The sequence below is a fragment of the Manis pentadactyla genome, chromosome 2 (genome assembly GCF_030020395.1).
Source record: "Manis pentadactyla isolate mManPen7 chromosome 2, mManPen7.hap1, whole genome shotgun sequence".
Lineage (NCBI taxonomy): Eukaryota > Metazoa > Chordata > Mammalia > Pholidota > Manidae > Manis > Manis pentadactyla.
Window position 1 is genome coordinate 80174904 of NC_080020.1, and position 22676 is coordinate 80197579.

Consider the following 22676-nt stretch of genomic DNA (forward strand, 5'->3'; position numbering starts at 1 on the left):
CAACAAGTTTGGAACCCAGAATGGCATCGGGAAGCACCTGAAAATGTTTCCTGCCCCACCCCCTCTAGCAGGTGCAGAAGCAATTGGCAAGGGAGCCACTGATTTGGGACAGGCTCACCTGTGCAGATGTACCGCGATGGCAGAGGTGCCAGGACCAGGGCAGGAAGGAGCCCACCTGTCTCCACAAATGTCAGCATCAATAAGAGGCAGGTCAGAACCAGAACCCGCCACTCTCACAGCCTCCCAACTACCTTCACACTGAATGAAACTCAGAACCCCAGGGAGGAAGTGGCTGAAGGGAAACTCTGGCCGAGTTTATCATGAATCGATAAGGCCAATGCCCAGCTGCCGGGCAGAGTGTATTTTATATTTGGTCTGAAGAAAAGTAAGTTCAGTTTTGCTGAAGAGGAAGGACCAGAGCCCTAGAAAGCCCTTCTAGGGCCTAGAGAAGAGCCAGCAGGTGATGCCAGATAAATTGATAATGACTTTGTAAGTCTGGGAAGAGGAAATCCTGGGGCAAAATACCTCTAAAAACCGAAATCAATCAAAAGGAGAAATAAAGTTTAAAACCTGTTTATTGCCTCTAAACTGCAGTCCAGGACCATCTCTTCTCTGCTCTGGAAGAAGCAAAACCAGCCCTCCCCTCACCTCTCAGGTACAAATAAGCCCTCCCTGCGCAGGTAATTTACCCACTGATACGGGGATGAACTTCTCTCCACCCTTGAGGAATAATGCAAATGCACTAAAGCCATACTTCTTTCCACCTCTGAACACCTATTGATATGCAGATGATAAACTACAGCCAGGTGAGATATTCTGGAAATACTACAATTTTACTCACCGGCCACCCCTCCAGAAATCTCACCTTAGAATTTACTTGCTCCCACTCCAAGACAGGTCCAACACGGCCTAGAGAAGAACCAGCAGGTGATGCAAGATAAATTGATAATGTCTATCATTTAACTTTATACCAAATCAATAGGATATAGCGATAGTCAACCATATATCAACAATAGTAGCAAAACTTAAACATTTGATTGCTCGAGAAAATAAGGCATTAAGGAAACAAGATTATCCCAGCGAAGTGCTATCAGGAAGCTTTCCTCTTTCATGTGCTTATCTATCATAGCCATGTTGGTTAGAAGTACGGCCACTAATCATTTGTAAGTTCATTAGTATAAAATTTCCTTCTCTAAATCCCATGTCAGAGCTGATAACAAGCTTCTTGATCTGACTGTTGAACTATCATGAGCAAGAACTCAATAAATAATGCATATGCTTCCCTGCACCATGCTGGGTTTATACTAGGGCATGCTTTTGTTCACACCTTTGACTATCAGATCTTTTTTAGGGCTAGGATCTACGTTAACCATCACCAACTGGGAAGATAGAAAAGGCTTCCCTCCAAAGTGAAGAATGAACTGTTGAAAGACAATTCGTCAAGACCAAATTTTTCCCCAAGAACCTGCAGTCTCCTTCAGAGAGTGAGGAACACACCGTGCAACCCTTCTTCTCCTTGATTGAGTACTAAATTAATCATTATGCCATATGCAATGGGTTAGAGTGCAGTTTCCAATCACCTTTGCTTTAATTCTCTGAACTAGGTTGGCCCTGGGCCACCAGAACTGAAAGTTGGATGAAACCCTCCTTTGAACAGCACTCTTTGCAGGACTTAATGTAGCCTAGGCCTTCAGCCAGTGTCTGCTAAGTACTCACTTGGGTTCCAACAGAGAGAAAAGGTCTGAATTCTCCTGTTGGCTAATGATTTGTTCATTAAGCCAAGACGTCTCAAACCCTATAATTCTAGTTTTAATTGATTCCACTCTATTTAAAAGAGTAATAGCTCTGAGGAAAAGTGTATGAACTTTTATTAACCACATAGCATGTACTGGGCCTTCCAATAGCCCCGAGAAGGTGAGAAGTGACTACTTCACATATAAGCATCCAGACTCCGGGAAACCAGTCGTCATCCAACGCCATAATAATCAGCAAAGGAGGGAATCCAGTTTGAACTCACATCGACTTAACTCCGGTTTTTCTCTAAGAGGTACATTTTTCTTTACCAACTTCAGCAATAAGAGAAAGAGACACAGAAAGACAATGAAAAAAACAATGGACTTGACTACTCATGTAAGAGGCTAGAGCAAGATTGAGGTCAAGTGGCTGTTACTGAAGTGTCTAGGGTAAGGTCCTTGGGAAGATTTCTGAACTGCTCACCATGATTCATTCAATCCTTTCTGTTTCCTGGTTTCTTATCTGATCCCAGGACTGTGCTATTACTTTGGGGGGGGAAGGAAACAGAGCTAAGAGCTCAATGTAGTGTGCAAACCTGCCATCTAATGCATTGATTCCTGAGATGCCTACTTCATATATAACAGGGAAATACATGCAAGAAAGTTGCATGCAGTGATTACGCTACATTCTAAATATGATTTCCTCCCTGTTCCAGGATAAGCTAATTCACATGGACCCAGAGAACCCTTAGGGACAGGGACAGGCTTTTGGAAAATCAGACCCTGGAGTTCTGGAGACTAAAAATGCTGGCAGTATGCTGATAGCACTTAGTACCCCTTCTAGGGAGTACCCCTAATCCCATCTCCCCAACCTTCTGGATAGAGTCCCAGGGTTGTTAGAACCATGATCAAATAAGCAGGGGGTCAGCAGTGACAAAGGTGATGATACAACCTTATTCCTCCTGCCTTCCCCCACACACTTCCCCCGTAAAGAACTCCCCCCCACACTTTGGCCTTGCTGGGACCCCAGATTTCAAAATGCAGATTTTAGTTGCACCTTGTCTGAATACTGAGACAGGTTTTATTTTTTTTGCAGACCAGTAACTGGCAGTGGATCTTCAGAGCCAGAATATGTATCGGTTCCTTAAAAACATGGCACTATGGAGAAGTATAAAAACCAGAAATGCTCATAAGACTCAATCTTCAAGCTATAAAACCAACTGCAGTGATGATGGGGGCTTCTGTTTTCTCTGCAGAGCCCAGGCTCCCTTTGAAAAAAACTGAAAAATTAGTCAGTGTTATGAAGATAGTACTTTTCACTAAACTTATTTCATCCTCTTCATTATTTGGTTCAAAGAACTTCTGAATTTCATTCCAATTCTTTTTACTTTGTATATCATAAAAATAAGAGTCATACCAAGAAAGACTTGACCAATATGTTCTTTTCGTATCACAAAATCTTTCTCAAAGTGGCTTTTTTCTGAGAGGAAAGTGTTTATTTGTTGTTGGGTTATAGTTAAGTGCTTTCAAGAGACGTTTTTTTCCTTTAAATATGAGTTTTCTGATTGTGACACTTAAGAAGTCATGCATCCAGTGATGTCCCACCTAAAGTAAGATTTGCTGTTATTGCTAAAGATGACTTTACAAATATCCCTTCAAGAATCATGCTTAGTATTGAGAATAGAGAGCAAACATGAATAACATGAATTGATTTTTTAAATTAGAATTTAAAATTAGAATTTTGTTAGGCTTTGTTTTAGATTAAGAAAGAGACACAGTTAGTTAATTTTATTCCATTCTTGTTACAAACAGGAATGAAAAGGGGAACAAATATTTCCGCACTGGATTCCTCTGGAACGAATTCAGTCAAATTCATCGCTCACCTTGCATGTGGCAAGGCCATGAAATTGTGTTCATAAAGGTGTTGACTTGCTCCATTTCCAAAGGGCCCAGCCCTCTGAGTAAACAATGCTGGCCTTGGGAGAAGGGGCGGTCTCTGTACATGTCTGTTCAGTCCCAGAGGTTTCTGGGGTTTTGCCAGAAGCTCATGCTAAAAACTGTTATTTTCCACCAGATTCTAGGTAGAAGATAAATGTCATCCAATGTAAATGATGACTAGATCAGTGACAGATCATTGTGCCAGTCCACAAATGTGACCATGTGAGCCAGATCTCAGAGCTGTGCAGCTACTCTTGACACTTCCTTCCACACAGAGGTCTACGTACCTGTATTTGCCAGTGTTCTTCACACTCGGGACTGGCCAGCATCTTTAACACGCCCTGCAACTGTTTTTGGCCAGCCCTTTCATCTCTCCAGCCCTCAGTCTCCTCCGCTGCAAGTGGGAGAAATGGTCTATGGCTTGTTCCAACCTCTTCTTCTGTCTCTGGAATATTCACTGTATTCCAGAGAAGGGCAGGATTAAGAATCAATGCCTCTAAAGAAAATCTAAGATTTCTCTCACCCGAGGGCAAAGGTGTGTAATCATTTATTATCTCAAAATTTTGTGAACTATATTTTAACGTACACCTGCCATATGATCCAGTCTAGTTGTACACTTAAGAGAAATATAAACAGGACCTCTCAAGGACTTGCACATGAATCTTTGGTCATAGTAGCCCCAAACTGGAAATAACCCAAATGCCCATTAAGAAGTGATTGAATAAACAAAATGTACTACATCCATACAATCGATTACCATTTAGCCATAAAAAGGGATAAACCACTGATACATGCGTCAACCTGACAGTCTCATTACACTGAATGAAAGAAACCAGACATTGAAGTACGTGTAGTATGATCCCCCATATGTAAAATCAGAGAAGGCAAACAACAGAAACAGAAAGCGGGTCAGTGGTTGCCTGTGGACTGCAAAAGGGTGTAAGAGATTTTGGTGGTGAAGAAGATGTTCTCTATCTTGATTGTGATGGTAGTTTCACAAGCAAGTCTGTCAACCCTCACCAAATCATTCACTTTAAATGGACACAATTTATATGTAAATTATTTCTCACAGTCACTGGAAAAATTTTTTTGTAAACTCTTGACTTAAATCTTGGGCTTTGAAGAAAATCCATAATTTTGAATTTTGAATTTTGAATTTCATTCCATACCAAAAAAACAGGGTTGATGAACCAAAGAGAATAATCTTAACACTCTGAATTTATAGGAATATAATTTTTCTTCTGGTTTGGGGCAAAGCCCAGAACAAAAACTGCATTGGAACTAAATAGGGTGCCAGACTTAACACGATGTCTTTTCCCAGCTCTGTGGACTCCTGAGAGCCAGTTGGTTCAGCAAATCAAGGCGAACACATGCTGGCAGGCAACCTCTGTCTTTTTAGCATGTCAGGCTCCTTAGTACCGATTTCTTCCTTCATTCTGCCTAGGTGGTATCTATCTACTCAGGGGTAGATGCCATTCTACTTTCCTTTTTTGAGTGTCTATTAAGAAACTAGAAAGCTGTAGGGGTCATTCTTCCTTTAAAGGTCTCCTGGAGCGACCTGTTTTAGTTGGTGCTACTTACATATCACAGGATTCTGTCACTGAGATTTGGAAGGAACCTCAGAGATTCTCCAGTTTCCCAAAGGAGGAAACTGAGGCCCAGAGAAGGTAAGTAATTGGCCTGAGCTCCCCCAGCCAGGGCAGGACTGAAGATCACTGCCTCCAGGAGTCTCCGCTTCAGTATGCTTGCTTCTGAGAAAGCGTGGCCCAAGATCTCCAGCTGTCTAAAGTCAGGTCGGAACCTAAGGTTTTAGCCTGCTGCACTTTTTTTTCTTAATGAAAGCTGTAAAAGGGTTGAATTCTAGCTGAGATAAAAAGGCAGCACATTCTTAGTTCTGACCTACTGTGAGGAAACGTAAGGATCAAACCTCAGCATGGGAAGAATGAATGAGAGGCATTTATGATTATTGTAGAACTTGGCAGCAATTACAAAAGCCTGTTCCGTGGCAGAAATGACCATGTTAAATTTCCATTCTTATTTGCATTGGGAAAAATAGAATAAAATTATTTACTGCGTAGGAACATTCTCTGTGCCTGGGAAGTGCTTCTTGGTCATTACTGCCCCTTGCACTCTTCATGTATTTTCCCTTGATGGTTATTGAAATAGAAGGTATTTTATACAGAGAGAATATTCAGCACAGCAGATTGCGGATGAAGCTGAATCAGATTCTTCCAGTGAAGCAGTCACTGCCAAGCAGTAAACTATGCCTTTCGGGAAGCTCCAGTAACACCCAGTCCAACACGGCTCTAATTTTCAAACGACAGTTTGGCAGGCCCAGTCTCTGCGGTGTCCCCAGCTGCCGCCTCTTGCCTCTTGCCTCTGGCCCTTCAGTGCCTGAACAGGAGGGGTGCCGAGGGGCTGAGACATCCCCCTGGGGCCAGGATGCCCGTCCCCTGTGGTACGGGACAGAGCCCGGACGCTCATGCTGCCATCAGTGCTGGGTGGGGGGAGGCAAGGATAATGGTGGGCAATATAACAGTGGCCCTGGCCCTTTGCCTGCTTGTGCGAGTAACATGTTTGGTTCTTCACGCAGATTCCATAGAGTATCAGTGGTAGAGTTTGGCAGAATGACCAGGGCAGTTATGTCAAGAAAAAGGCTTGAGGTCGTTGAGAGTCACCTTGAGCTGAAGAGGCAGCCTCGGCGTTCCCCTGTTCGGGGAGGGACTCCTAAGCACCGAGCAGTGGCCCTTCCCAGAGCTGCTGGACGGGTGAGGCCCCGCCTTCCCAGTGATGCTATCTTCTCTGCCGCTTGGCCTTGTCCTGATGACCGTGCTGTGCTGTGCTGTGCCTACGACAAACACTCGTGTGTGTCAGACCAGCGGGTCTGACACGGTGTCCAACCCCTCCCGCCGCTGGGCGCCACGAGGGCGGGTGGACTTGGTCTTCCTGGCAGCCTGCCTCCACCCCCTTGCTGCAGGTGCTGCGTATCCCAGGCGTATTGTCAGTGTGTATGGAGCCGTGAATGTGTAAATTACTTGTGAAGCAAGTGGGTAATGAAAGTACTGGCCTTTAACGTGGGCTAATCCAATCAGTGTACCAGTGATCCAATAAATCACTGAAAACATTGTAGGAGAACTAAACTTTTTTCTAGAAAGTCCATTGATGACCAGAATAAGTCTATGGCTATTTTCATGTTCATTATGTAACCAGGCAGAACTGAGGTGGGTACTTGAAAAAGTCCTATCCTCCCCACCTCCTATAATCCTTTGAATTGAAATCATGTCCATCATTGATGTCAAGGTGCTTGGGGCACCTGAACTGGAAAATATTCTTCTCCGTTTTCCTTTTATTTATTAACTATAAATGTAGTATTTTGTTTACCTAAAAAATAAGAATACACTTGTGACTTCATTACTTTAAAAATTTTATCAGCATATAAGCATGCTCTACGTCTCTTAACCTTTAAAATATATTTGCCCTTAATCCTGAGACCTATCAGCTGATTTCTGTTTCCTTTTTCACTGAAAAACTCCTGAAAGGATGTGTTCTCATCAAGTACTTCCACTTCCCAACTTCCCATTTGCTCTTCAGAGTTCTCCACTTGGTGTCTGCCCCCGCCACACTGCCAAGAATGCGCCCTCTGGGTAACCAGGAAGCTCCAAGTCACCTCCATGTTCCTGTCTTACGGGAATGCTCCCCAGCTCCATCCGAGTACCAATCCTTGTCTTGCACATGAAAGAAAACCAGCTCAAAATTGTGGCAAACCAAAATGGTGAGTTTCTTGTATTGTTTCTGTATTAATTTTCTCTCCTCCACTTCTCTCTTCTTCCTGGGAGTAATCAAATTTTGGATTAGCTGAATTAATCCTCTGATTATTTTTTCTATTGCCTATCTTTTCAGCTGTTTCTTCAGCTCTAAGAATTCCTTGTCTCAATCTTTTTAGACCTTGTATTGAATTTGTAACATCAACTATCACAGCTTTCATTCCTTAGTTCCTTGGTCTCAGAATATTCCTTTTACAATATTATTTCATAGATGTAGTATTTTGCCTATTTTTCTCACAAAAAAGTAATTGTATTTTTTTTCTCATCTCTGAATTGTTTCTTTTCTGAGAGTTAGAAGTTCATCTCTTTTTATCTCCTTCACCTATTTTGCCCATCCCTCCCCCCGACTACCCAGCCCTATGGCAACCACCAGTTTGTTCCCTGTATTTATGAATCTATTTTTTTAGATTCTGCGTATCAGTGAAATAATATGGTTATTTGTTGTCTTATTTCACTTAGCATAATACCCTCTAGATCCGTCCATGTTGTCACAAATGGTACGATTTCTTTTTTATAACTGAGTAGTATTCCACTGTGTATATATACCACACCTTCTTTATCCATTCATTTATTGATGGGCACTTCAGTTGCTTCCATGTCTTGGCTATTGTCAATAATGCTGCAGTGAACATAGAGGTGCAGATAATTTTTCAAATTAGTGATTTTGTTTTCTTTGGGTAAATCCCCAGAATTGAAATTACTGGGTCATATGGTATTTTTATTTTTAATTCTTTGAGGAACGTCCATACTGTTTTCCACAGTAGCTGCACCAATTTATACACCCACCATCAGTGTGGTTTCTTTTTCTCCACATCCTCACCAACACTTATCTGTCTGATACTGGCCATTCTGACTGGTATTAGGTGGTATCTCACTGATTTTGATTTGCATTTTCTGATGATTAATGATGTTGAGCATCATTACATGTGCCTGTTGGTCATCTGTCTTTGGAAAAAATGTCCTCTGCCCATTTTTTAATGGGAGTATTTGGGTTTTTTTGGTGTTAAGTTGTATAAGTTCTTTATGTACTTTGGATATTTACACCTTATTGGATATATCATTTGTAAGAATATTCTCCCATTCAGTGGGTTGCCCCTTTATTGATGGCTTCCTTTACTGTCTAAAGGAAGCAAAAGCTTTTTGGTTTGATGAAGTCCCACCTAGTTGAATTCTGCTTTTGTTTCCTCTTGCCTGGGAAAAGATATCCAGAAAAAAAATAGCTAATGCTGGCTCAAGAGTTTATTGCCTATGTTTTCTTTTAGGAGTTTTATGGTCCCAGGTCTTATATTTAGGTGTTTAATCCATTTTGAGTTGTTGTGTATTGTGTAAGACAGTAAAGAATTTCACTCTTTTGCATGTAGCTGTCCAGTTTTCCCACCATTTATAGAAGAGACTGGCTTTTCCAAATTGTATATTCTTGCCTCCTTTGTCATATATTGACCATAAAAATGTGGATTTCTGGACTCTGAATTCTGTTCCATTGGTCTTTGTGTCTATTTTTTGTGCCAGTACCACAGTTACTCGTTTTGTAGTATTGGTTGAAATTAGAGTGCATGATACCTCCTGGTTTGTTCTTTCTCTCAAGACTGCTTTGTTATTCAGGGTCTTTTAGGGTTCCATACAAACTTCAAGATTATCTATTCTACCTCTGTGAAAAAATGTCATTGGTATTTTGATAGGGATTGTGCTGAATCTGTAGCATGCTTTGGGTGGTACAGCACTCTTCCACACACACATTTAATCCATACAACCGTATGTAACCATGGGTAACATTATTGTCTCCATTTAGCAGGTGAATAAACTGAAACTCAGAAAAGTAATTCACACAGCTAGTAGGTGTCATGAGTCCTTGCTCTTACCCGCTATTCCACGCAATGTTGCAACTTTGATGAAAATTTTAAAGATTTTCCCACCTACTTCCCCAAAGAAAACTTACAGTATTAAAACACCAAGAGGAGTCTTTAAAACATACAAATACAGACAATTAAGAGAAGCAAAGAATTGTGTAGACTAGAGGTCTGAGAGGAGTTGAATTTTCCACTGGAGCACTAACTGAGGCTCTGCTTCCCTGCCAACTAATGAAAAAAAAAGTGAAACATTAGATTGTATGGTTCCCATTGTTTTGCAGAGCAAGCATGCAAATTATTTTTTTGGAGAGAAAAGGTTTTGGCACTTAATTTTAGAATCAATTACTGGGATTCCAACAAAAGAAATCAGGGTTTTTTAAAAACCTTTTTCATTGTGAAATGCTTCACAAAGAAAAATACATAAATGTACAGTTTACAGAATTCTGGTAAAGTGAACTGGCACCTACCTACCCTGACTGAACACAGAAGCTTGCCAGCCCAGCAGCTCCCTGAATGCTTCATTCTAGACATAAAGCTCTCCTTTGCCCCAAATGTGACCACTCTGATTGTTATGGCAATTGGTTACAGTTTTACTACCTAAGTAATATCCTGTTTTAAGTTCGTATGACTGGAATCATGTATTATTCTCTTTGGCTCCCCTTGCTGTATGTCAGTGTTGTCCAAATTGTTGAGTGTAGCTGTTTTCGTTTTTATTGTTCTATAGTACTCTATCATGTGACTATACCACATTTTAGGACTATCCCACAATTTGTCCATTCATTAGTTGATGGATATATGAGTTACTCTGGTTGTTGGCTATTATGATGAAAGCTGCCATGAGCATTCTTGCACATCTCCTAATTCAAGTGTACACCTATTTCAGCTGGATCACAGGGTAAGCATGTATCCGACTTTTACAAATGATGCCTGAGCAGTTTTCCAAAATGATTGTGCCATTTATACTACCACCCACAGTATTATGAAAATTTTTTTAAATCTTTAAACTTGAAACTGCCAATCTTTAAAATTTTAATCATTGTTGAGAGTATAATGGTATCTCACTTTTGTTTTAATTATGTTCTCCTTATGACTAATGAGGTAAACCATTTTTTGTATACACACTGGCCCTCTGAATATATGAATTGCCTACTCATCTCATACTGGTTTTCTACTGCAATGAATATCTCCATCAATTTATCAGTTTTTACACAATGGTAGTTTCTATAAATTTAAAACCGTTGAAACTAGTATGTCAAAATTCCATTGATATTCCAACACTGAATATTCTTACTAAACTCTCAATTCTGGTATTTATCTGTAGCTATTTTTGGATTTTCTATGTACATAGCTACATCTGCCAAAAATGTCACCTTTTTCCAATCCTTTTCTCTTTCTTCTTGCCTAACTGCAATGTTAGTGCCACTGATAACAATGATGAAAGGAAGTGTGGTGATAGAGGTAAAGACAAAAGCATCCTCACCGTCTTCGCAATTTCAAAAGGTCTGCTGTCCTGTAATGCAGGGCACCTCTCCACACACCAGCAGAGAGGAGAGAGAATGGAATGTTAATGGACTTTCCACTGACTTGGGCTGAAATTACTGCTGCTGCTTTTATTGGGGGTATAGTTATATGGCTCTTCTACCTGCAAGGGTGTCAGCAAATACAGAATGAGTTGATGGATTACCCAGTTAGAATGACTGCCACACGGGGCAGAGAGAGATGTTAATGGGGATCTACTCCAGGAAGGCAGGCGGCAGTCCTCCATGAAGAGAGGACACTCGAGAACCTGAAGGGTGGTGTCTTGGTTTCCTCAGGCTGCTGTCATAGTACCACAGACCGGATGGCTTAAACAGAAGTTTATTGTGTCACTGTGGAGGCCAGAAGTCCCAGATCAAGGTGTTGGCAGGGCTGGTTCCTTCTGAGGATTGTGACAGGAGGGTCTTCAGGTAGTTCTTCTCATCTTGGAGACGGCCATCTTCTCCCTAGGTCTCTCACATTATCTTCCCTCTATCCTTGTCTCCATCCAAACTCTCCCCATTTTATAAAGATACCAATCATCCTGGAATAGGGCCCACTCTAGTGACCTTACTTTAACTTGATAACCTCTGTAAAGGCCCTGTCTCCAAATAAGGATACATTCTGACAGGACTTCAACATACAAATTGTGAGGGGACATGAAGTTGGTCACACTAAAAAAAGAGGGAGAACAACCCTAGGAAGAGGACAGTTTGTGCACAGGTCTGAAGGTAAGAGATAATGCATGTGGCTAGAGCTCAGTAAGCATGGGAGACAATAGGGAAGGCCACATCACATCCAGCCTTTTAGTTCACAGGAGGTTTGCAATTTTATTCCTAATGCAATGGGAAGCAACCAGAGGATTTTATGCAGGGGAGAGACAGGACCTCGCCACTCTGACTGTGGGCAGATATTTTGGAAGGAGACAAGGTGGCAGTGGACAGGTCAGTTAGGAGGCTGGTGTAGGAGTCTAGGTGAGAGGTAAAGGCAGTCTGCACAGAGTGATGAGAGATGAGGGTGCAGAACAGAGAAAGGAGGTAGGTATGTGTGCTACATCTAAATTGGCGTTAAGCTTGATGGGATTTGTTGGAGTTCTTTTGATGGAGGGTGGGGTGAAAAAGGCAACAAGGATAAATTCTAGGTTCGAATTGCAGGACTGAATGAATTGTGCAAGTGTAATAGCAAAGCTTAGATAACATTAGTAGAGAAATTACTAGTTGACAATAGAAAACCTTTCAGCAAATGCTGGGTCACAATAGATTTATGGTTGCATTTTCTAACAGCTGCTTGAAGTGTTGACAGAACACACAATTAACATTGTTTCAGAAATTGTGTAACTGACCCACATACTTGCCCAGTAGGCCACCTATTTCTGCAAAGAGGTGGGCCACAGAGTGGCCTGTAGGAGGACCAAATAACTTTTAAAAGATTTAAACCAGTGGAACACTTGAACATTCGCTCAAAGACCCCAAAGATTTGGGTCTTTAAGCATGAAAACAGTCACTTTGGCCTAAAACCTTTTGTGGGATGTTGTTACCAACTGAACTACTTTCACCATAGAATGGTTTCTGTGTGATGTAATTTTGAGTAAGATTATATATGCCCATGATGGCTGCAGATGGTAACATAGTAGTTCCCACCTTGAACAATATCTAGAACCTTTTCTTATGCCTCAAATGATTTTTATAGAATTGTGAACATTATATCAGATTCTGCAATTATTCCTTTCACATCTTTCTTACTCCTCAACTTTAAATGTTCTAAGAATGTTGATACACAGGGAGGGTCAAATACATATTGCCCACATACTTTCTAAATTAATACTTAATGGATAAAATTTATATGATGTTGAGATTAGGAAGAGAAGCATTTTAGACAAGAAACCTGTGCAGGTGTAAAGGCAAGAGATGAGCATATAAACTGGAGATACTAGGGGTAAAGGCTTGGAAGGGAGACCAAAGTCTGCCCAAAAAGAGCTTGTAGCAGCAGCGCATGCTTTCCTTAGGCAGAAAGGAGGCAGGGAGTCCAGGACTCTACTGAATATACTATAAGGGCTGGCTATCAGAATAGTGACAGGGAGGAAGCTGAGATGAGATGGAGGAGGGAAAGAAGTAGTGGCTGTGATCAGAAGACTGGACCTATGAGTTGAGTAGGAAAATTCGTAGGGAGTAATTCCATTAGAGGGTAAGCAGTTGAAAAACAGCCAAGTTCAGAGACAGATAAGAGCACACACTGGTGAGCAAGAGGATCTTGTAAATGGTCAAGACTGTTAGTGGAGAGATCTGGAGAAAATGTTATCAATGAAGAAGTTTCTGGTGAGCTACAAAGTTGTGGGGTCTCTGTGGAAAGGGTATCCATGGAAATACCTTGGACAGAGTTCATGGGAAGAGTGGCTAAACTTCCTTAGCAACCAGTAACAGTGAGAATGTTGACACCAGCTTATGGAAGTCAGCAAGACGGGGATGAACAGTCACAAGGGACTAGGGAATTCCAACAGGCCTAGATTTCCAGGAGGGGTTTTCAGCTTTCTTGGTAAATATGGCTAGTCTGACAGAGAGGCCACCCAGTGAACCATCCCAGGGCAAGTGCACCATGATTTTCACAAAGGTGAAAGGAGAGGTACAAGGATTCTTCTGAAGTACCATGTAGAGTTTATTATTATAAATTTAGTTCAATAGGCAGAAGGTGATATTCTAAATGGACTAAATATGGATATTCTAGTGAACTAAATTCTCCTAAGAAAACCATCTACTAATAAGCAAAGCCCTCTGGTTAATTTCAGATATATCTGTAGAGGGAACACATGGAACTAAATAAAGCTCTTTCTTGGGAGAGAAACGTCTCACTTCTCAATATAGAAGCCTAGAGCTGGGAGGAAATGCCAAAGTCCATCCTGTTCAGCCCATCATTTATAATTGATGGCTTGTGGAAGAGATAAAGTCATCTTACACCAGGATGTGGATCTTCTCATGTAGAGACTTGATAACTCTACTAATAAATAATCAACAAAAATTCCATTATCTAAAGGGACAAAACTAAGTTGAGCTGCACAGGGTAAGAGATGGGAGCTGGAATACTTGGGCAACATCTGGGACCAAAGGCCCTTAGAGGACACCTGCCTTTAGGCATCTGCCTCTGCAAGTCAGCATCACCAAAGAGTAGTGTCTCCAAGGCTTTAGTTAGATCACAAGTTTAGATGATCACAAATTGACTGTTGATTTAAATTGTCTAAAGACCTTCCAGTTTTGGAAGTTGACTTTTCCCAAACCATTGGATAATTACACAGATAACATGAATAAGGTTGTTACTGGCCCAAATAAAGTTGTCATTAAAATGCTTCATTACAAATGGCAGGTGGAAAGAGGCATAAGTACAGGGGTTGATAGTCTGAATCCTAGGAAAAATGTTAGCAAACAAATGCACAACTTGCTGTGTTCCTTCTACCTAAAATGAAGTGACAGTATATAAAACCACCAATGCTACTTTAAACAGAGGTTAACTCAATAAATATCTTTTATTAAAGAAAAAAAGGAATATTGTTAAGCACCAAAACTGCATGTTGTTACATTGCATGTACAAGAAGAGAGAAGTGATTGCAATACTTGGTTTACAAGTACTTATCTCTTAAGTCATGAGTGTAAAAAACATGAAATACAAAGCAATACAATAATTACAATGCAGTGAAGTTGCACTAAAGAACAAAAGGCAACAGAACAATTTTGGAGATTTCATAGTATTGCTATAAAATATGCTTGCTTAGGTTTTTCTTTGTACTTTTAATACTTAGAATGTTAATTGAGCATTTTTAAGTACTGTAAATTTGCAAGAGTTGGCATTTACAACACACTGTGCACACTGTCCATTTAATGCGATGGTGTTACAGCCATTCTTAAAAGCCAAGCACAATGTGCTAGTGTTTTACTTCTACCATTATAATATTGCACAAAGCTAGTAAATGGTGAATCTGTTTGCCATTAACATTTTCCTTTAACCATAAAGGCTAAATACATGTCAGTTTCATTAGCCCTAATGGGCTTTACTCATGCAAAATGATCTGTAACCTTCAGTTTTTCATGAACTAAATATTATGGTTTCACACTTGGCAAGACGTACAGTACAATGAGAAATTCAAAGAGACTGAATATTCTGTCCAAGCTGAAGATCTCAGAAGTCACTGCCTGGGTTGTACTGACTACCCCCTCCTGGTTCAACAAGTGAAGGAAAAAAATGCCACCCCACAATGATGGAGGCTTTTTAGAACCAATATAATTAGTATTGGAAAAAGCTAAAATAATTTGTTACACTCTTTGACAGTTAACCATAGAACATGCAAGTGAAAACAAAAAAACCCCAAAACATCCCTTGTTAAAATTGAACTCTATAGCCAAAGCCCACGCCACTTGTATCCATCTAAAAATCACTTACCATGGTCTTTCCTTTCTGTCCTCCACTCCTCAAACTGAACCACTCTTATTATATCTGACTTAAAAAAAACAAAACAAACTTGACCCTAACCTTCAAAATGAATGGCCGCTTTGAGATTCAGTGTTAAACAACATTGATAAAATAATGTATCAATCAACCTTGGAGGTATTTTCTGTACACACACTTTATAGTGGCATAAAAAATGTGTCTGGAGAAGGGGAGAAATATTTATAAATTTGGAGTTTAATTAAATTCAATTACCAAGCTGTACATTTACTCTGGGCAAAACAGAAAACTTTAGAATGAACACACCTTTGAAATAACTCAATGGGGAAACATTTCACACACACAGAACTCAGACTCCCTCTCACCTTTAAAAAAAAAACCTCTGTTTACATACACAATAGTTTAGACAGCAATATAAACTCATTTTGTAGGAAAAACTTTTTAAGTTAGACTATACTTATAGGATAAAAAATACCATTGCTTCTTTTTACAAAGCAATTAAGCAAAGACTCTTCTTTATATGCTTTAACTAAAAGAGCACTTTGCGGCAAAGTTCAGATATAACTACTGAATTGTTCAGCAGCACTAAATAAATGCAATATGTGCGAAAAAGTAAGGTGCTTTCATGTTCTTATCTCTCATCTGAAATAAATCTTGCTGGTCAGTCCTCTAATACTAAACATACTTCTTCTATGCTAAGCAATAAGTGGGAAATAAAATCTGTGTAAATGAACATTTCACTTTTTATTATCATTTCAATTCAGTGCAAGATTAGATAAAACGTAAGGTTTCTGCTTTGACTACCATACAGTTGCATGTTAACAATGTATCTGCTACAGTTTTTAAATGTTTTACAGCTGTTTCAAAAGACTTTTTTACAAATAACCAGGTAAAGTATATGAAATTTCAACTCCCTGGTAAGTTCTTTAAAGACCCATTAGCACTTTACAGGTTGGTATCTGATTTTAAGTGCATAATTATTAAATTATAACGGAAAAAAGGGGGACCTTGTATTTAGTAGGAAAAGAAGCTTTCCTCAGGCTAAAAGTATTGACTTAAATTTATACTCACACTCAATGAATGCAATTTTAAAATGGGGTATTTGGTAATGTATACAATTAAACTGTATTAATTGTATTCTGGTCCCATTATAAACGGATGCTGCCCCTTAGTTTTTGTTCCAATGACAGAGAGTTTTAATTCTCAGGCCTGCGATGGCCAAAGTGTGCTTTACAATTTTCCACATTTAAATACTAACATTAAGTGGTCATGCCATGTTACCAAATATTGCTACCTAGTTCAGCTTTCAGGAACAAGGTTTTTTCTTTCTCCTCATTATATGGAGTACAAGAAAGAGCTGAAAATTTTCTATGGTTTCATGTAAAAAGTCCCACATTCCCACCAGGGAAATACTACACTTGATCAACTGTTACTGCTGCATCTACAAGTTCACCTAAAAATGCACTTTATAGAAATGTTTCAGTTCCACAATGAAAAACTAAGGAATGATTGTTTTCCTGTCACTCACAAACTCAATTAAGCCTGTAAAATACACATCAAGTAAGCAAGACAACTGCTCATTTAAAAATACTCTTTAGCCAGGCATTTTCTCATACTGCCACACCACAGTACCACTAGAATTATAAATCAGGAATACCTTTTCCATACATGACACATTGGTTATTTATACATAATTTTGATTGCCTTAGTAAGAGAAATATTTAAAATTGACATTCAGGTGGGCAATTAACTTCAAAATATCCCCAAGTCACCATCTACTTATTTCCTTATTTTAAATACATTGCAGCTGAGGCTAGGTTGGTAAAGTGACTTCTAAATTGATTCAGCTAAGCAAGCAGCTGTTTGGTGTGGACTTAATACAGAAATGTTACATTAACAGAAATATAACTGTCAGATATTTTCAACCATATAAATGGTATGGGCAAGTCTGGAACTGGAAACGTGATCATCTAAGTACCATCATAACTAAATATATGCAAATTTAACACTAAGGCCAAAGATGCTAATTTTATTAGGGTGAAGGGTCAGGGGTGAGGGTGGAGGGATTTGACCACACTTACGTAATTTTTGCCAGTTCTGAAACTGTTAAAGTTAACATGAGGATTTAACTGGAATCTCATCTTGATGGACAAGTGGACTGTAGTTATTTGAAATTTTAATGTTATTTATAAGAACTCCAAAGGTTGATGATCTGCAGTAATGTAATTTTGTGGAAATAGGAACCTGAATATTGAGTAGGGGAAATGGGTAGGTACACTGAAGAAAGTTATTTACCAGAAAATGAGCACAGTTGGCTACTAACAAGGCTTTTGGTAATCTACTCACTTTTCAGTGTGAGATGACCTTCATGGAGTGCTACACTGGGATGTGCTTAGAGCTGTGAAGCCAACCCTACAAGGATTTACAGGGCTCTGTACTCCCTCCGTTACTGTCTAGAGACTTTACTACATGGCTCAGGAAGATGGATCACAGGACCCTCTTATAAGTAAGCCTGTTAATGGAATCTAAACTGTTAACACTGAATGGGTAGCAATTCCTTCTGAACCTATGCAAGTTCCAATGCTTTTGCTGTTAATTTAGTATTAGATCCTCCTGCATTTTTTCTAAATGTCAATAAATTTAAAAAAAAATTACAAAAAGCATCCAAAGGCATGAAATAGATATGATTTTTTGTATGTTTCACAAATTTGCTAAACAATTTAAAATGTATATATATTAAACCAATCATTTTTTGGGTTAAAAAGCATGCTTTGATTCTTCACTGAAGATTCATAGGAAAAAAAATCTAACCTCCTGCAACAACATGTGGGAATAATGCCAGCATAAAACCAATGTATTGTGAAAATGCTGTGCTAAGGCTCCTAATTAGTCTTATCAGTAAGTACATTACCAGCTTTTAAGCACAAGGATTTTTATGCTACCTGTTGTCAGAAAGCTTTCTCCATGATTACTTAAAGGAAATAACATTTTAAAATGACAAAAGTGATCTTTTTTCCTCCAGGAAACCAATTTATACACTTTGGAGAGCTTTTACTCTGGGACTGCTTTTTGGGTCTAGGCCAGAGAATTCCCTCATAAGAAAAAAGTTCTTTTCGATACTCCAGTTTTAATTCCCTTCACATAAAGGCCAAGATCTATCTTATAGTACTTTCCAGAGTACTATAATGGGGTCCAACATCTCTACCTTTATTCAGGCCCACGACAGTCCTGCTGAGGATCGTAACAGCTTCATTCATGTAAGCACATCCTTCAGGACTTCAATATAGCAAAATCGGCACCTAGAACTACATGTTTTTAAATTCTGTGACAATACAAAGGCTATCTCCCAAAACCCCACTCAAGGCATGTGAAAAGAGTGAAATGCCAGCCAGGGAGGCTTTTCTACCTGTCTACTTTCTGTGTATTTGTAGAGAACACTTTTCACTGTAGAGCATAAAAATAAAAACTTAAAGGGTTGTATGGTAAAAAGACTTGAGATCTGCATCCCTGTTGTTGAGTTCTGATTTCTGATTCTCAGTAGGAAAGTCATGTGGAGTTACACTAATCAAGCAACAGTTCAAACAAAAGACTAAAAATAATTTGAAATATTATCTAATTACAGACTACTGCTTCTCCTAGACAAAACTGCACATAAAATTCAAACTATTATAAATTCACAATTATAAAGAACTATTTAAAAGCACAGAAATTTTTATTCCGAAACCTTACCAAGTGTAAAAGTGTGTGGTTTTCTAAAAATATGCATGTCAAATGTGTGGTAAATAAACACATTAATAGGTGTATCTCCATGGTTATGTATGTTTTTCAGATGCTGTTGAACACCTTTGTGAAAATTTCCCGTTTGGAGATGAGTAATGTGGAAATTCTCAGTGCATTTCCATCTGATTTTCTTTCAATTCGTATCCTACAGATATTATGGTAAACTTTTTAGCTGACATGGAAGCAGCTCTGTGTTTTCAAGCAAATGACTATTCAGTGCACTGAAAGATGGATTTCAAAGCGGTCCCAATACACTTTACAGTAGGTCTCTGTCAACCCAGTGTTCTTCCAGCTCAGAGCAACCCCTAAGCTTTACTGGCCACTACAAGAACATAAATGGGTGGACAGGAGGGAAAGGTGCTTTAAAAAACAGGAACCTCTGCAAGGTCTCTTCTTCACTGAAGTCAGGAACATTGAACATGTAACACTCATGTTAACCATCTATTGGAATGACTGGAAAAATGGTAACTTGCCAAAAGTGCTTCCTTTTTTTTTTTTTCACATCACTGAGCCAATACAGATTGGATCTGTGGAATCAAGTGGTTAAAATTTTGTTTTCCAACAGAGTATCAATGGATCTTCAACTGTTTTTCAAGGTGTTTTTTCTTTCTGTAAAGTCACCTGTTAACAAAAAAAAAATAATACAGTCTATTAAAAAAAAAGATGACCTATTAAGAATAGTGAGTATTTATGTTCCCTCACACTTCTTGCCATATCCAGGATGAACACTGATGTTTTTTTCTTATCAGTAGACATTTATACAGATGGTATACAAGAGAAACTTTTGTAAAAAAAACAAAAGGATATGCTTGCATAAAAAAGGCAAAAAAATCTGAATACAGATTTTGATAACTTAAAAGGTATGTTAGATTCACTTTGATTTACTCCTTTTGCTCTAACATTGTGTCAGAACTACAAAGTGAAAGGATAAATCTCAAATATTTGCCTCATAAACAGCCAGTAATAACTTATATTAAATGACACTTAGAGAATGAAGTTTTTGTAAATATGAACTCTAAATGGACAGGATTAATTAATACTCATCTTTAGCAGATGCTTTACCAGGGCTTTTTAAAATTCAAAACAGTTGTATTTGAGATATACCCAGGGCACAGGAGCATATATATATATAGAAGACCTACTCGTCAGATAAAATTTGACACATAAAGTACTAACTTTTTATAGATCTGCGTTATAGCTTATATATATTCTAACTTACAGATCTAATACTTGTAGCTATATGTGGCTCTTGAGCACTTTAAAATGTGGCTAGTGTGACTGAGAAACTATTTTTATTTTTATTTAAATTGAAATCTGAAGCAGTATAAAACATTTCTCAATACAACTTTGTTTTAATAGGACACTGCACTTAAATCACTGAGTATTAAATGTCCAAATTGAGATGTACTGCTAGTAAGTGTAAAATATACACACTGGATTTTGAAAACTCAGTATAAAAAAATGCAATCTACATTGTAAATTTTTTATATTAATAACATGTTGAAAGATACTACTCTGGACATATGGAAAATAAAGTATTGCTAAAATAAATTTCATCCTTTCCTTTTTACCTTTTGTATTGTGACTATCAGAACTTCTAAAATTACATCTCTGTGACTCACACTGTATCTACTGAACAGCAACATTACAGTTACTTGGCAAGAAGGACCTCACAGGAAACAGAAATCAATAAAAAGTCTTAGTTTTCCTTAGACTTAGAAATCCCCTTCAAGGACACATTACCTATGGCTATCTCTGAGAAGAGTTTTTAGAGGAAGACAAGACAGAACTGGGGAACTTCATGAAATTTTAAGAAATCATATCTTCAAAAAAATCCAATTACATTAATAATATGAAATCTCAAGAAAGAAACCAATGAGTAGTAATAAAGAAAATACAAATAAAAGCCTTTTTAGCCATAGGTAGAGAATTATCTAAAGTCCAGAGAAATTAAAAAATGATTTGCCAAGACCACACACAAGGGAACAACACAGAGCCTCTCTCACTGCCTGCTCAATGGATGGGGGGTTACAACTAGCCTGTGGTTTGCTTCTAATATAGAATACATTGTCTTTTAAAAGTGACATTGCAGATATCCAAGTTCAAACATTTTCTGGGATTATTTCACGTTTCTCTTAACATTATACTTACAATACATAAGCCACAAAACAATCAGCCCCAAAAAGAAAAGTTTTAGGCAATTTTCAAAGTAGTACTCTTCATGGACATATTCTTAACATTTGATAGAAGGCTAAATTAGTAGTCAAAAGCTGTCAAGTAACATCCCAGCCACTTGACTATACCAAATGCTACTGCAGTGTATCATGTGTTGGGCAGGATCTAGTGGGATAGGAGAGACAAGCTGGGATAGGCTGGCCTGAGAAGCTGCTGGTGAGCCAGGCACCCTGTCTGGGCCACTGCACGCAACTGTAACAAATGGACTAAACATGAGACTATGTGAAGACCTAGCTGTGAGATTAACCAATCAGCACTAACATTATAGCTTTAGACATGTGCATAGCAGCTCTCTGAGAACCTCCAATCAGAAGGAGACAAGTTAACAGGTAGCAAGCACTGTAAAGTGGGAGACAATCTACAAATATCCAGCGTGGGAAAGACTCCCAGACATACCTGTGTCTCAACACACAGGCACACACTGATGTATTCACATTTTTCTACAAAGCATAATGTACATATGTACAAGCACAAATGGTCAGAAAATATTTTGTGGGATCCCAAAACAGTAAGTCATAGAAAGTAATTGATATTTAGGGCCTTTAATTAACAGGGAACAAGGGTACTGAGCCATGGCAGAACAGCAGTGCCATCAAATGTTGACTCTGGAGCACATTAAAGGTAACATAACTACTTATCAAGAGGAATGTGGCGTTTCACCCTTTTTGTTAAGCTACTGATTAGTGCAGGTGCTGACCAGGAAGAGCAGGACTGGGAATGTAGCAGAGGGTCATTTATATTTTCCTGGTGGACCCAAGCCCAAGTGAAACAGGTGAAATTGCTTTCAGTAATATTTTATTTGATATATCCAAAATAGTATCTCTCAAGTTTATTATTCCTTTACCTACCCTCTCCAGGACTATGAGTCTTCCTACTTTTGGCGAATGTTGTAAAGCCCATAGAAACATAATCCATCAAGGGAACATTGTAATTAACAGAATGTATTTGCATAATTTATATTTTGCACACATTATAACATTTCAGTTATGATTATTACCAATTCTATATACTAATTTAGAGCATGTGTTATCTTTACTAATTCTATATATTTAGTATAATTTGTGTCACATTACTATATAAATAGCTTATTAAAATGTAGGAGTACAACTCTACTACCTTAAGAGAATGCCAAATGTGTAACCAATACCCACAGGGGTACTCAATAAGGTGTGTATACAATTTTTATATATTAGCTGCAATTCTGTTTAGAAAATGCAGTAACTATGATAAGCCTTAAAATAATAAGCCTTAGTTTTAAAGGCTTAGAAAGTTTAATAAGACAGTATAATTTTTTTCTAAATTAATCTTATAAAATTCCTTTGTGGGTAGCTAATAAGACATCAAAATTAAATATTACCCAAAACTTCAGTTAT

At 38.6% G+C, this 22676-nt stretch overlaps 1 protein-coding gene across 1 annotated transcript in view; it reads right to left on the bottom strand.

The window, feature by feature from the left end:
• Positions 1 to 14346: 14346 nt before the first annotated feature.
• The window catches only part of JMY (junction mediating and regulatory protein, p53 cofactor), a 114385-nt gene continuing 106055 nt past the window's right edge, over positions 14347 to 22676 (bottom strand). The window contains exon 11 of the mRNA XM_036914149.2: positions 14347 to 19689. The gene's annotated coding sequence lies outside the window, so the exon portion shown is untranslated. The remainder of the gene's footprint in view (positions 19690 to 22676) is intronic.